The sequence below is a fragment of the Molothrus aeneus genome, unplaced genomic scaffold, assembly GCF_037042795.1.
Source record: "Molothrus aeneus isolate 106 unplaced genomic scaffold, BPBGC_Maene_1.0 scaffold_36, whole genome shotgun sequence".
NCBI lineage: Eukaryota > Metazoa > Chordata > Aves > Passeriformes > Icteridae > Molothrus > Molothrus aeneus.
Genome location: NW_027099027.1, coordinates 2,675,151 through 2,687,790, shown reverse-complemented (window position 1 = coordinate 2,687,790; position 12,640 = coordinate 2,675,151).

Sequence of the window (12,640 nt, the reverse complement as noted above, 5' to 3'; positions counted from 1 at the left end):
TCAGTCATATTGCATGCCACATTTCTCCCGCCGATCCAACACAAACCCAAACTCCAGCCCTGGGATACCCTATAAAAACCTCACGGCCCTCCCTTTGCCCTGTCTTTCGGGGGTCAGAAATGGATTCTGGAGCTTTCTGAAACCCAGACCGGTCTTGTTTGTTCCCGGCACCGGCAGCTGCAGCCTCCCTGGACACCATGAACTCTGGAGAATGGGGGCAGCCAGTGGGGACAGGTCCTGGACTGCAAGATAAGTGTGTGTTCTGTTTGCCATCTGTCAGTGGTGGGGCAGTTATCTTCTGTTCATGGGGCAGTTTCTCTCTTCCACAACAAATCCTCCCTGTGGCGAGGTGTGTTCCATTAATAGGCCATTAATTATTAATTATCTTCTGGTAATGGGCCACTGAGTGTCACTGCATGGCTGATTGAATGACATCATCCCATTGGGAGATGCTCCGCCCAGGGGGAGGAGCCAAGCATTCCTGCCTGGATAGAATCTGAGATTTGGAACACTGTAGGCAGCCTTTTCCTACTGGATTCCCAGAGGAGCAGCTGTCTTTCTTCTCCACAGGATTCCCAGAGGATCAGCCTTTTCCTCCTGGATTCCCAGAGGAGCAGCTGTCTTTCTTCTCCAGGGGATTCTCAGAGGATCAGCCTTTTCCTACTGGATTCCCAGAGCAGCAGCTGTCTTTCTTCTCCACTGCATTCCCAGAGGATCAGCCTTTTCCTACTGGATTCCAAGAGGAAGGAAGATTCCCAGGCCCATCTACAGCAGCCCTGGACCTTCAGAGGAAAACTCCACCCTTCTCCAGGATCCCTGCTCCAACAGAACCACACCTGGCACTGCAGGAGGGCTGCAGCCACCACTGAATGGGACTGCTGCCAGCACCCTGACCCACAGGGTGTCACGTCCTGTTCTGACTCTGTCAGTGGGTTTTTTTTCGTTTGTACTACTGCATTTATATTTTTAATTTTTCCTAAAAAAGAACTGTTATTCCTATTCCCATATCTTTGCCTGAAAGCTCCTTAATTTCAAAATTATAAAAATTCAGAGGGAGGGCTTGACATTTTCCATTCCAGGGGAGGCTCCTGCCTTAGCAGACACCTGGCTTTTCAAACCAAGACAATAACAAAGTTACTTGAACACCACAGATAGAAAATCCATTTTAATCTCTGCAAAAAGCCAATATTATGTGTCCATAACAATAAACCTCTCGCTGAGTGATGGTAGATGTCAAAGTAACTTTGCTATAAAGATATAGTTTTTATTTCTGTTGTTAATTAAGCTTGTGAAATAGCTGCTTGTGTTAAACTGCCTGCTTGGATGGGATAACATCCAATGCACACAGGATGAGGACACCTGTACAGATCTGCCAACTGTCAGCACTCACTGTCTGAAGTGAGCTACACTTTGGTAACATCTCATGTTTCATGCATGCAGTGGGTGACAAGATGATTTTAAATGCTAATAAAATAAACAAGAAAGGTCATTTTTGTTCCTCAAAATAACAACAACAACAACAACAACAAGAAGTTCTGGTTTAATGAAAGGTGGAATCTGTTGCTCTTAAGAGCAAAGATTCATAGCTGGAATAAAGAGTGTTCAGCCCAGCTGTTTCTACTGTGAGGCCGTATTTCATCCCCCCTGAAAGTCCTTCATGTTTGCACAGAAAACTGTCCCTGCACAGCCCAATAAATTCCATCACTTCAGCTGGCCAAACAACCACTGTGGTCAAGTGGGGTCTGAGCAGCTTCCAGGATCCCAAGCAGCTTCAGAAGCTTCATTTTACACCTCCTCTTCTCCCAGTGAATACCCACCACCACCGTAACTGTGGACCCATAGCTATGGATCACTGGCCTGGCCAGCACAGGGCTAATGTTTGCATCAGCCAGGAGGAGCTGCTCTGCCTGGCTGTCTGTCTCAGCCTCAGCCCTGAGACCCCAAATGCCTCCATTCTGGCCCAATCCTTCCTGGTGCTGAGCATAAGAACTCGTGCAGACAAGAGCAGGGAGGGAATCTCACCAGCCGTTTATCACCTCAGCAACAAGACCTTGGTACCAGGCTGTTATCTGTAGCAGAAAGCAGCAGCAGAAAGGAGACACCAGATCACCAGCCCCAGGCCATGGCCCTGGTGCTGTCCTTACCAGTGATCAGTGTCTGCAGCTCTCCAGGAGCTCAGGGAGCAGGGATGCTCCTCACCATCTCATCTTACCCATGCACCCAAAGCCACGGCCAGCTGTGTGCTCCTGCCCACCAGCACATGCCAAGGCACAGCGTGGGATTCTTGGGGAGGTGTCCTCTGCAGGGCCAGGAGTTGGACTTGGTGATCCTTGGGGGTCCTTTCCAGCCCAGGATATTTTGTGATTCTAAGGCTTTGGCCAGCCCAGGTTTCAGCCACCTCCCTGATCCAGGTGGGATTGACCCCAAACCAGATCTTGCCTCTGTCTACCCTCCAGTGCAAGGAACATGTTGCATCTACCCCAGCCCCCCTGCTTGTGTCTGATGGATCATGCTGACCTTTTCAACATATTTCTTGGAGTATTTTAAAACATTATCTGACAAAAAATTTTAAAAAAAGAAAAAACAAACAAAAAAACCAACAAACAAACCGAAATGAAATCAATTTGGGTAATGATGGCCTTTTGTTCCAGTTTATCCTGCACCAAACTCCACAGATGGTAACTCTGAACATTTCCCAGACCTTCACAGTAGAGCTTGGAACTGTCTCTCTGATTTCTTGGTTGTTTCATGACACATGCATTTCTCCTATATAATCCCAGTGTTTTGCTTAGAAGCCATATTATAACTGTGAATCAATCTTCTTCATTTGAACATCTAGGACAGATTCACACATCATTTCACCATTAACTAGGACAGACTCAGCCTTGCAGATCGTTCAGGTTTCAAGCCTGGCTGTGTTGTCTCAGTTCTTTGCTGCTGCTTGTGTTTTGTGAAAAAAAAAATTAAAAAAATTAAATAACCAGACTTTGGGACTTTCTGTTGCAGCTTGAAGAAGAACACAGGTTGTTTCATCGCTGTTGTGAGACATGTGTTACCTGGCTCATTAATTCACAACAGTTCTTGTTTTCTCTGCCTTTTTCACGCTGATGTGATACATTTGTGAAGTCCAGGGTTGTACTGCAAGTGATTAATGCTGCAGTAAAGTCTGATAAACTGAGATTCCAACAAAAAAGTGTGAAAAATGTAATCTCTAAAGTTCTGAAAGCTCACATGTGACAAAACCCATAAATCAGCCCAGAAGCAGTCATTATGGTGAGTTACTAATTAGATTATGCAGCTGCATTTGTCATCATTTCCCATTACGTAGAGAATAAACCTGTCAGGCTGATTTATGGCAGAGGGCTCCACAAGATGGGAACTGGCACCTGTACTGTTCTGTGGAAAGCGATGAGAAATGCTGTGTCTGCTCAAGTGCTGAATGGAAAAGAAAGGAGGGGAGATAACTGTTATTTGAAGGCACTGATTCAGGGACAAAGACTTCAGAGAGGAGTCATGCTTACACCCATGGGATGGCAGGAAGAGTATCCACCAACCTGTCCCAACAGCAGCAGCAGCATCAGAATGCGTTCTCCACAGGTGGAGGGAAGAGAGGAGAGAGGAGGTCTTTTGAGGGGACCAAAGTCAGTCATGGAGAAATCCTAGAATCCTGGAATGGTTCGGGTCACAAGGGATCTGAAAAACCATCTTGTTCTAACCCCTGATGTGGGCCGTGACAAACTGAACAGCTGAATGCCTGGCTACTCAGGGGATGCTCAAGGTTTTGGATTCCATGCCTGTGCATCTCCCGTGGAGCAGCTGGGTCTGCTGGGAGCAGATGGCATCCACCTGACCCCAGACCAGGCCAAAAGATGGGCAGATGTGGGACTGAGCAGGGCAAGGGACATCCCTGCACAGCAGCGCTCTGACAAGAGCAGCAGTGGCCTCCTCTCAGCGCCCTTCCCCGAGCAGCAGCCGCTGAACACCATGGTGGCTACACAGATGCTTTTGGCTCTGCAATCCCTTTGTGCTCAAAGGCCACGCTGGGCATTTCAGCTGGGCTGGAAGCTCTGGCTGGGCAGGGAACAGGCAAGAGGCACTGCTGCTGTGAGCTCCATGTGTTCACTGGGGACACAAGGAAGATTCTGTTCATCCAAAGGAAAACACAAGCAGCCAGTCCCTGCTAACACAGCAGTGCGACTCTGTCCAGAGCAGCTCAAATTCTCTGCCAGAACCATCCCCCTGCACCTTCTTGATCTGAAGGGGACTAGAAGTGGTTTCACTGCAGTTCTTTATTTCTGCTGTCTGATAATGGGAAGGTTTCACAGAAGTCTTGGATGGACTTGATCAGGGAATAGTCAAGCAAGAAAAACTGAGCAACCATCACCCAACCCCACTCACAGAAGAACAAGTCCCATTAGGAAAAGCACCTCAGGTGTTTTCATAGTTGATAATATGTATCCTACTCAACATTATGGATTATAATCTTTTCCCTTTGGAAACTTATCAGTGGGGACTTCTGCCTGCTTTGTGGAGGGAGCCCCTGGGGCCCATCCCCTCCCAGCGGGGCTGCACTTGCTGCCTGCCGGGGCTTTCATTGCTGGGCCCACTGGGAGCCCCTGAGCTGGGCTGGGCACCAAGGGCAGGGCTGGCCCGGCTGTGATGCCTCTGGCCCCTGTGACACCAGGGGCAGCGTGTCACAATGGGGGCAGCTGGAAAAGGCCCCCGCAGGTAACGCTGGCCCAGCACAGCCTGGGCAAGCGGTGAGTGCGCACGTGGCGGGGCTGGGCCGGGCCAGGGCCGGGCCACAAGCGCCGCACCCGGGCCTGCATTGTCCCCCTGCACCCAGGGCCAGCCCCTGGGGCCGGCGCCTTGGCCGGGGCACGGGGCTGCTGCTGCTGGCCCACTGGCACAGGCCCTGCTGCCTGCCAGCTGCCCAGGGCCCTCTGCTTCTGCCCCCACATCCCTGCGCCTCCGGGCCTCACTTCAGCCCCCACAAGCTCCCTTGGGAGCCCCAGTGAAAGCCTTGTCTCTCTCCTCCTGCAGACCATGGCGCACAGAGCAGTCCTGGCTGTGCTTGTGCTGCTCATCTTCCTGTTCCCACTTTCCGTGGTGGACAGATTTCACGGGGATGTGCAGCAGCGTGCAGAGGAGATGAAACCGGCCCCCCCAGAGCCAGCTGAGCCTGGCTGGGGACCCTGGCTCCTGGCTGCCTTGCGCTACCTGCACCAGCTCTGGCAAATTGCTCAGCCGCTGCTCCTGCCTTTGGGCTGGTGGCTCAGGCGCAGAAGGGCAGCCACGAGGCAGAGAGCAGCGGCCCAGAGAGCTGAGGAAAAGGCCAGAAGGAGGACGGTGGAAAGCGAGCGGAGAAGGCGGCTCCTTAGGAAGAGATTCAAAGACATGGAGCAAATGCGCCGGGCCACGAAAGAAATAGAAAAGCAAATGGCCAGGCTGATTGGAATGAATAGGGATACAAACAGGATGCTGAAGGTAGGCAGGGCAGGCTTTTGGAGGAGCACAGGCAGTGGCTGTGTGAAGAAAAGCTTCCTGCTGGAGATGCTCTCTGGGCCGGCCAAGGCGAGCCGCACATCTTTGTGAGCAGCCGGCGCACAGAGCTGCGCTTGCTGCCCAGCACAGCCCTGCGCCGGGGCACAGGCTCCGGGCTCCTGACACACCCTGCCCCTCTGCCCTCTCTCTCCTCACGGGATCTGTAGTAACTGCATCGATTTTAACCCTTTCCCATACAGAGGCTTTGCATCTGCTCGGAGGAAAGCACCATCTGAAGGCATCGGGCCAATGTTTGGAGATTGATTCAGATTCTTAAATAGTTTTGAAATATTGAAAATGTTTTCTTTAAAATAATTGTCTTTAGCAACATTTTCCAAACTTTTTATTACTATAATGGGGATTAATACTCTTGTAAGATATCATAAATATCTTAATAATATGTAGTAATTAAATAATGGCACTTTTCTTTAGATTATATAGAACTTATAATTCATCAAAATTACCAAGAATTATTGCAGTTAACCAAAACTGAAGTATACTTTATTTCTGTTTAAAACAGCAAATTTTGCTTAATCTCCATGGTCCAATAATTATTTTGTGTCTTGTTTAATATTCATATATACAGTACATAGACTGTTGCTACGAATGCCTACAATCACAATTGGTTAATTTAAATTACACTCTCTGCCCTCCTGTCTCGGGAGGGTGACTTCCCTCAGGCAGCTGCAGTCCCTGTCAAGATGCAATAAAGGCAATGCCTGAACAAACGCTGTGTCTGTGAGTGTCCATGCTGGACTCAGGTGTCAGCTGTGGGGAATTCCTGACACAGGGGCACCACAGCAGCCCTTGGCCATGCAGAGGCTCCTTTCCTCCCCTGCAGCAGCTGCTCCTTTGGTGCTGTGATCCAGCCTCTGCTCTGCGCGATGCCAAATGCAAGAAAACCAGGAGTGCCACCACTCAGACTGTCACTTAGGTCCCGGCAGAGCTCAGGAGCCACCATGGCTGTGTAGGTGTGGAACCTGCAGTGGGCCATGACAGCAGGGACAGCAGGGACAGCAGGGACAGCAGGGACAGGGGGACACAGCACAGCAATCACAGCCCGGCTGCCCTGGGACAGGCCCGGCAGGCAGACAGGACACGGGGCAGGCAGGAGTCCCCATCCTCTCTGTGCCCGCCTGAGCACAGGCACATAAGGGACAGGGGCAATGGGGACACAGCCGGCCCCTCTCCTCTGGGAATATCCCACCTGCCCAGGGGCCCTGACAGAACGCAGGGGCTGAGGCTCTGCAAGGGGAACCCAAGGGTGAGCAGGAGGACCTCCAAGTTACATCTGCCCACATTCTGCATGCAAACTGCTGCGTGGAGGAGAAAACCAGAGGGGCCTTGCCACAGCAGATCCCATCTGAGGGAAGTTGTTCTCTATTCCTGCACACGGGTGCCCCATGCAACATGGAGCACATGAATGCACTTTGACACCAGATTCTCACCCCTGCTCGAGCGCTCTGGCACAGCAGGAGCGGCCATTCCCTAATAACACACGGGTTTGCAACTCTTGTGCAAAGCAACACAAATTGTCTCTCTCCTCCTGCAGACCATGGTGTCCAAATCAGTCCCTGCCCTGCTGGTGCTGCTCCTCTTCCACTTCCCACGGCCCGTGGTGATCAGTTGGGATGAGGATGCAGAGCTGGGCAAAGAGGGCCTGGAGCAGGCTACCCCAGAGCCACCCGAGCCTGCCTGGGGACCCCTGCTCTGGGCAGCCGTGCAGCAGGGGCCCTACTGGGCTGCTGCTGAGCTGCTCTTCCTGCCTTTCTTCCTCTGCCTCAGGTGCAGAAGGGCGGCCATGAAGCAGAGAGCAGCGGCCCGGAGAGCTGAAGAAGAGGCCAGAAGGCGCAGGATGGAAATGGAGCTGAGAAGGCTTCGGGTGTCTGTGGAACATTCCTGGGTTTCTGGGGAACATTCCTGGGTTTCTGGGGAACATTCCCAGGATCCTGGGGAACACTCCCGGGTGTCTGGGGAATATTCCCGGGTGTCTGGGGCTCTCCTGGCCCCGTTCCCAGCCCAGGTTCCCGGGGTTCAGGAGCTGCCCTGGTGCCCGGGCCCCGCGACATCGCCTGGGTGCAGTTGGAGCCCGAGGTGCAGGCGGGCGCCGCCCGCGAGGCCCTGCAGGGCTTCAGCATCACCCAGAGCAGCGCCAGGAAGATCTCCTGCGCCAAAAAGGGACCCAGCTTCCCACCCAAATCCCCTCTCTCCATCCCAAATCCTTCTTTGTGCATTCCAAATCCTTCTTCTTTCACCCCAAATCCCCTTTCCCAGCCCCTAGGGATTTTGCGGTTCCTGAGGGGTTACTGGGGTTTTTCCCAGCATTGTACCCAGGGTCTCTCTGCAGACATTGCACCTGGAGCTGCCCCAAATAAACCCCAAATAACCCCAAATTTTGAGACTGGGGGTGGGGGGGGTGTGATACAAAAATTCGGGGTTTGGGGGTGTTTGACCCCAAACTTTGGGAATTGGGGGGTTTGATCCTAATTTGGGGGTTGGGTGGGGTTGATCCTAAAATTTGGGGTTATGGGGATTTTGACACCTCAGGGTTTGGGGATTTTTGACCCCAAACTTTGGGAATTGGGGATGTTTGAAACCCCTGGGTTTGGGATTTGGGGGTTTTGGTTCCCAGGATTTGGGGTTTGGGAGCTTTTTTCCCCAGGATTTGGGGATCAGGGGGTTTGAGCCCCAAACTTTGGGATCAGGGCGGTTGGACACCCCAGAAATTTCAAACCCCAGGATTTGGGGCCAGGGGGTTTTGGCCCCAAAGTTCGGGAATTGGGGGGATTGATCCCAGGATTTGGGGGGATTTAACCCCAAAGTTGGGGGGATCAGGGGGATTTGACACCCCAGGTTTTGGGATCGGGGGGATGTGACCCCAAAGTTTGGGAGTGGGTGCTTTGACCCCAAACTTTGGGGATGAGGAGGGTTGAACACCCCAGATATTTCAAACCCCAGGAGGTGGGGATTGGGGCTTTAGACCCCAAACTTTGGGGGTTGGGGATGTTTGACACCTCAGGATTTGGGATTTGGGGGTGTTTGACCCCAGACTTTGGGAACGGGGGGTGTTGGACACCCCAAATGTTTCAAACCCCAGGATTTGGGTTCAGGGGGATTTAACCCCAACATTTGCAAATTGCAGAGTGTTTGACACCCCAGGATCTGGGATTTGGGGGGTTTAAGGCCTAAAATTTGGGGTTTGGGCTGGGGGGCGGGGGGGAGGTTGAGATCGCAGAGTTTGGGTCTGGGGGTGTTTGGCCCCCTCAGTGTTTGAAGCCCCAGGATTTGGGGTCCGGGGGAGTTGACCCCAGGATTTGGGGTGTTTGACCCCAATGTTTGACCTCACCTCGGGTTTGGGGTCGGGGTTGAGATCAGGGACATTCCCTGGAGACAGCGGCGGGATCGGGAAGCGGAACAGGAACGGGGAGGGTCCCTGAGCCAAAGCCGGACCCCAACCCCAGGGAGAGGCCCCGCCCCAGTCCCGGAATGGCCCCATCCCCACAATCCCGGAGCCCTCCCCAGGCCCAGCCCCTCCCCGGCCGCTGAACGGAGCCTCCCTCAATCCCAGCCCGCCCCGATCCGGGCCGGAGCCATCCCCAGAGCCTCCCCCATTCCCGGCCCGGACCCTTCCATCCCTTTTTGGGGCGGCTCCTGCCGCTGCCCGCCCATTTCTGGGGGTTCCAAAGGGCCCCGCGGACCCTCCCCATTTTGGGGGTGTTGGGGTGGCCCCAGGGCCGCCCCGAGGGCCGAGGGGGGATCGAAAGCCCCAAACCCGAGGGGCTCCTGGGGGTGCCCAGATCCTCCCGTCCCCAGCCCGAAGCAGATCCTGGCCAATCAGAGCGCGGGGCGCTGATGACGATCCCGTTGCCGGGCAGAAACTCGGCGCACTGGCCCCGCCCGGCGATTTCCAGCGAATCAGCGCCCGGCTCGGCTGTGACTCATCGGGTGCCGGGCAGAACCCAGCGCCTCTCACAGCGCTGGCCAATCAGAGACTGCGCGGGGCCATTCCCAGCCAATCAGAGCGTTTGTCGCTGATGGCTCTCAGTGCCCAGGAGCGGAATTTGGGGCGGGGGGCGGTGACCCCGGCGATGGGGATGGGGCGTGCGGGGGCAGCTGGGGCCGCACTGGTGGCACTGGGGGCGCTGGGAGCCCCCCCGGCCGCGGGGGGAGCGGGGGGCGCGGGGAGAAGGGGGGCGGGGGGGCCCCAAATTCAACCAAAGGGGGGTCGGGACCCCCAAAGGGAGCAGGAGGGGCCTGGAACCCCCAAAACCAAGCACGGGGGAGGGGATTGGGGACTGGGGGAACGATGGGGAAGGGGCGGGAGAGCGGAGGAAAGAGGGGGATGGGACCCCCAAATTGAGGTGGGAGGGAGCTGTGGACTGGGGGAAACCCCCATAAAATCCCATTAAAATCCCATAAAAATCCCATTAAATTACACTAAATTCTCATTAAACACCATTAAAATCCAATAAAATCCTATTAAATTCCATTAAAATCCCATGACATCTCAATAAAATCCCATAAAATTTCATTAAAATCCCATCAAATTCCATTAAAAGTCCATAAAATCCCATTAAGATCCCATTAAATCCCATTAAATTCCTATTAAATCCCAATAAATCCCATTAAAATTCTACTAAATTCCTATTAAAATCCATTTAAATCCCATCCAATCCCATAAAATGATCCCAAATCCACACAGAACTGGCGCTGAATTACCCCCCACACACACGGCCCTAAAAACCCAACAATGTGAAAAATTACCCCAAATTATCCCTAATTTACCCTGAATAATCCCCCCAAAAAATCCAAATAACCTCAAAGGTACACAAAGAACCCAAATCCCCCAAGTGACCCCAAATGCCCCAAATGACCCCAATCCCATAAATGACCCCAAATCCCATAAATGGGATTGGGAGAGGGGAGGAGATGGGAGGGAAAGGGGGAGTGGGACAAACTGGGTGAGGAAATCAAACTCTGCAGTCAGACAGAGCAGGGATTTGTGTATCCAGCGCTGGGAGCGAGGGGGATCTCTCTGGCAAAAACCCACTCGGTCTCCTTTAGCCTTCAACTCCATTTTAAAAGTCACAATTACAACACTTCATTAGCATACTTACATTTGCATAAAGCTGTGTCCCGGTTTTACAGCCGTGTGTGGCTTCAGCGCCTGCGTCCGTTCCTCCTGTGGCGGCCCTCAGTCTTCTGGTGCTCTTTTGATGAAGGCTTCTGTCGTCCTCCTCACGTTGGAACTTTTTACCTGGACCATCAGCCCATGCCTGGTGCTCCTTGTTCTTCAGTCTAACCTGGTCTGAGCTGATTTTGCCCTTTGCAAGCTCTGTTCAAACTTGCTCTCTCGCTCTCGCTGCGTTTGTTGTGTCGCTGGCTCTGCTCTCTCTCTTGCTCTGCTGCCTCGCTGGCTTTGCCTGCATGTGAAAAATGCATGTATTTTATGATTGGCTTTTCGCAAATATTAAAATGAATATTATATGTCTGGTGTTAGAATATTTTATATATATATATAATATTATATATATATAATAAGGTTATATATTATATATTATTATATATATACTATATACTATACTATACTATACTATACTATATAATATATATATATAATATTATATATATATATAATATAATATAATATATATAAGATATATAATATATAATATATAAAATACATATAATATAATATCTTATCTCTTATATATAATTATATTATATATAATATATATTATATATTACATAATTATATAAATATATTATATATATTATATAATCATACATTATATAATTATTATATATAATATATTTATATATTAATATTATATGTCTGCTGTATTAATTCTCTTAAGTAGTGTGTTAAATATAGTTTTAGGTTTTAAAAATTGTTAAAATAGAAAAGATGCTATGTAGGATTCTTTTTTTAAAGAAAGGACTTGCAGTAAGATAGCAGCCACAGGACACCTAAATCTTTCAGAGAAAAAGAATTTATTGCCCTCTTATCAGAAGAAATGAACTTCTTTCCACCTCGAAGGCGCTGCTAGGATTCGGAGGAAGAAGGTGGCACGGCCCAGACAGAATCCTGTGTTTGAATGGAATTTATGCATCATGGAAAAAGTGTATGAATATGCAACAGGCTGTTGTTTTTAAGGGTTAATCCTTTGTTAACGGGTGTTCCTTTTCGGGCTCGTGGTGCCCAGAAAAAGGTACCCGGACCTCCATAACCCTTTCTCTCTATTGTCTCATATTGTCCTAATTCAAATTGTCCAATTTATTATTACCCTAATTGTATTGCTATTTTTATAACCATTTTATTTCTATTAAACTTTTACAATTTCAAAATCAAGTGATTGGCGTGTTTCACACTGCACATCTCACTCCAGGGCTGCTTGTGCTGAACCTTGCCTTGCACAGCCCTGAGGATTCCCCCAGCCCGGGCTCCCAGCAGCTCCAGGCCCGGCCAGGAGGAGCAGCAGGGCCAGGGCTGGCAGGGCGTCCCCCCAGATGTGGCCCCCGCTGGTGGCACAGCCGGACCCTTGGGAGGCTGCCTCAGGCTTTATTGTCCACCAGCATCCCAGGAGGGAGCAGAAAATCCTCCTGCAGACGCTGATTCCGGAGGCTCCCAGCGCTTCCTTGTCTCCAGGAGCTTCTGCCAAGCCCCAGTGAAACCTCGGTGCCACATTGTTCCACAGCCTCACAACGCTCTCCTGGCTCCTGTGAGGTCCCTCTGTGTCCCGCTGCAGCCTTGGCTCCATCAGGGTCTCCTGGCTCCAGCAGGCTCTCCTGGCTTCCATGATGCTCCACTCTGTCCCAAGGGGCATCCGCGGCTCAGCTTTGGAGCCCTGCAAGATCCAAAGGTTCCCCCCAAAAAACACCAGCCCAGGGACCCCCAGGATCTTTGGGCTGAGCTCCCGCTGCCCAGGCACCTGCATGGAACCCAAGTGACCGCTGGGACTCCATGGAATGTCCTGGAACAAACTGTCCCTGGTCAGACAGGGGTGCCATGGAACACAGGTGCCACTGGGACACGGACACTGCCCATGGAACCGAGTGTCCATGGGGACAGAGCCGGGCCTGATGGAACACTGGA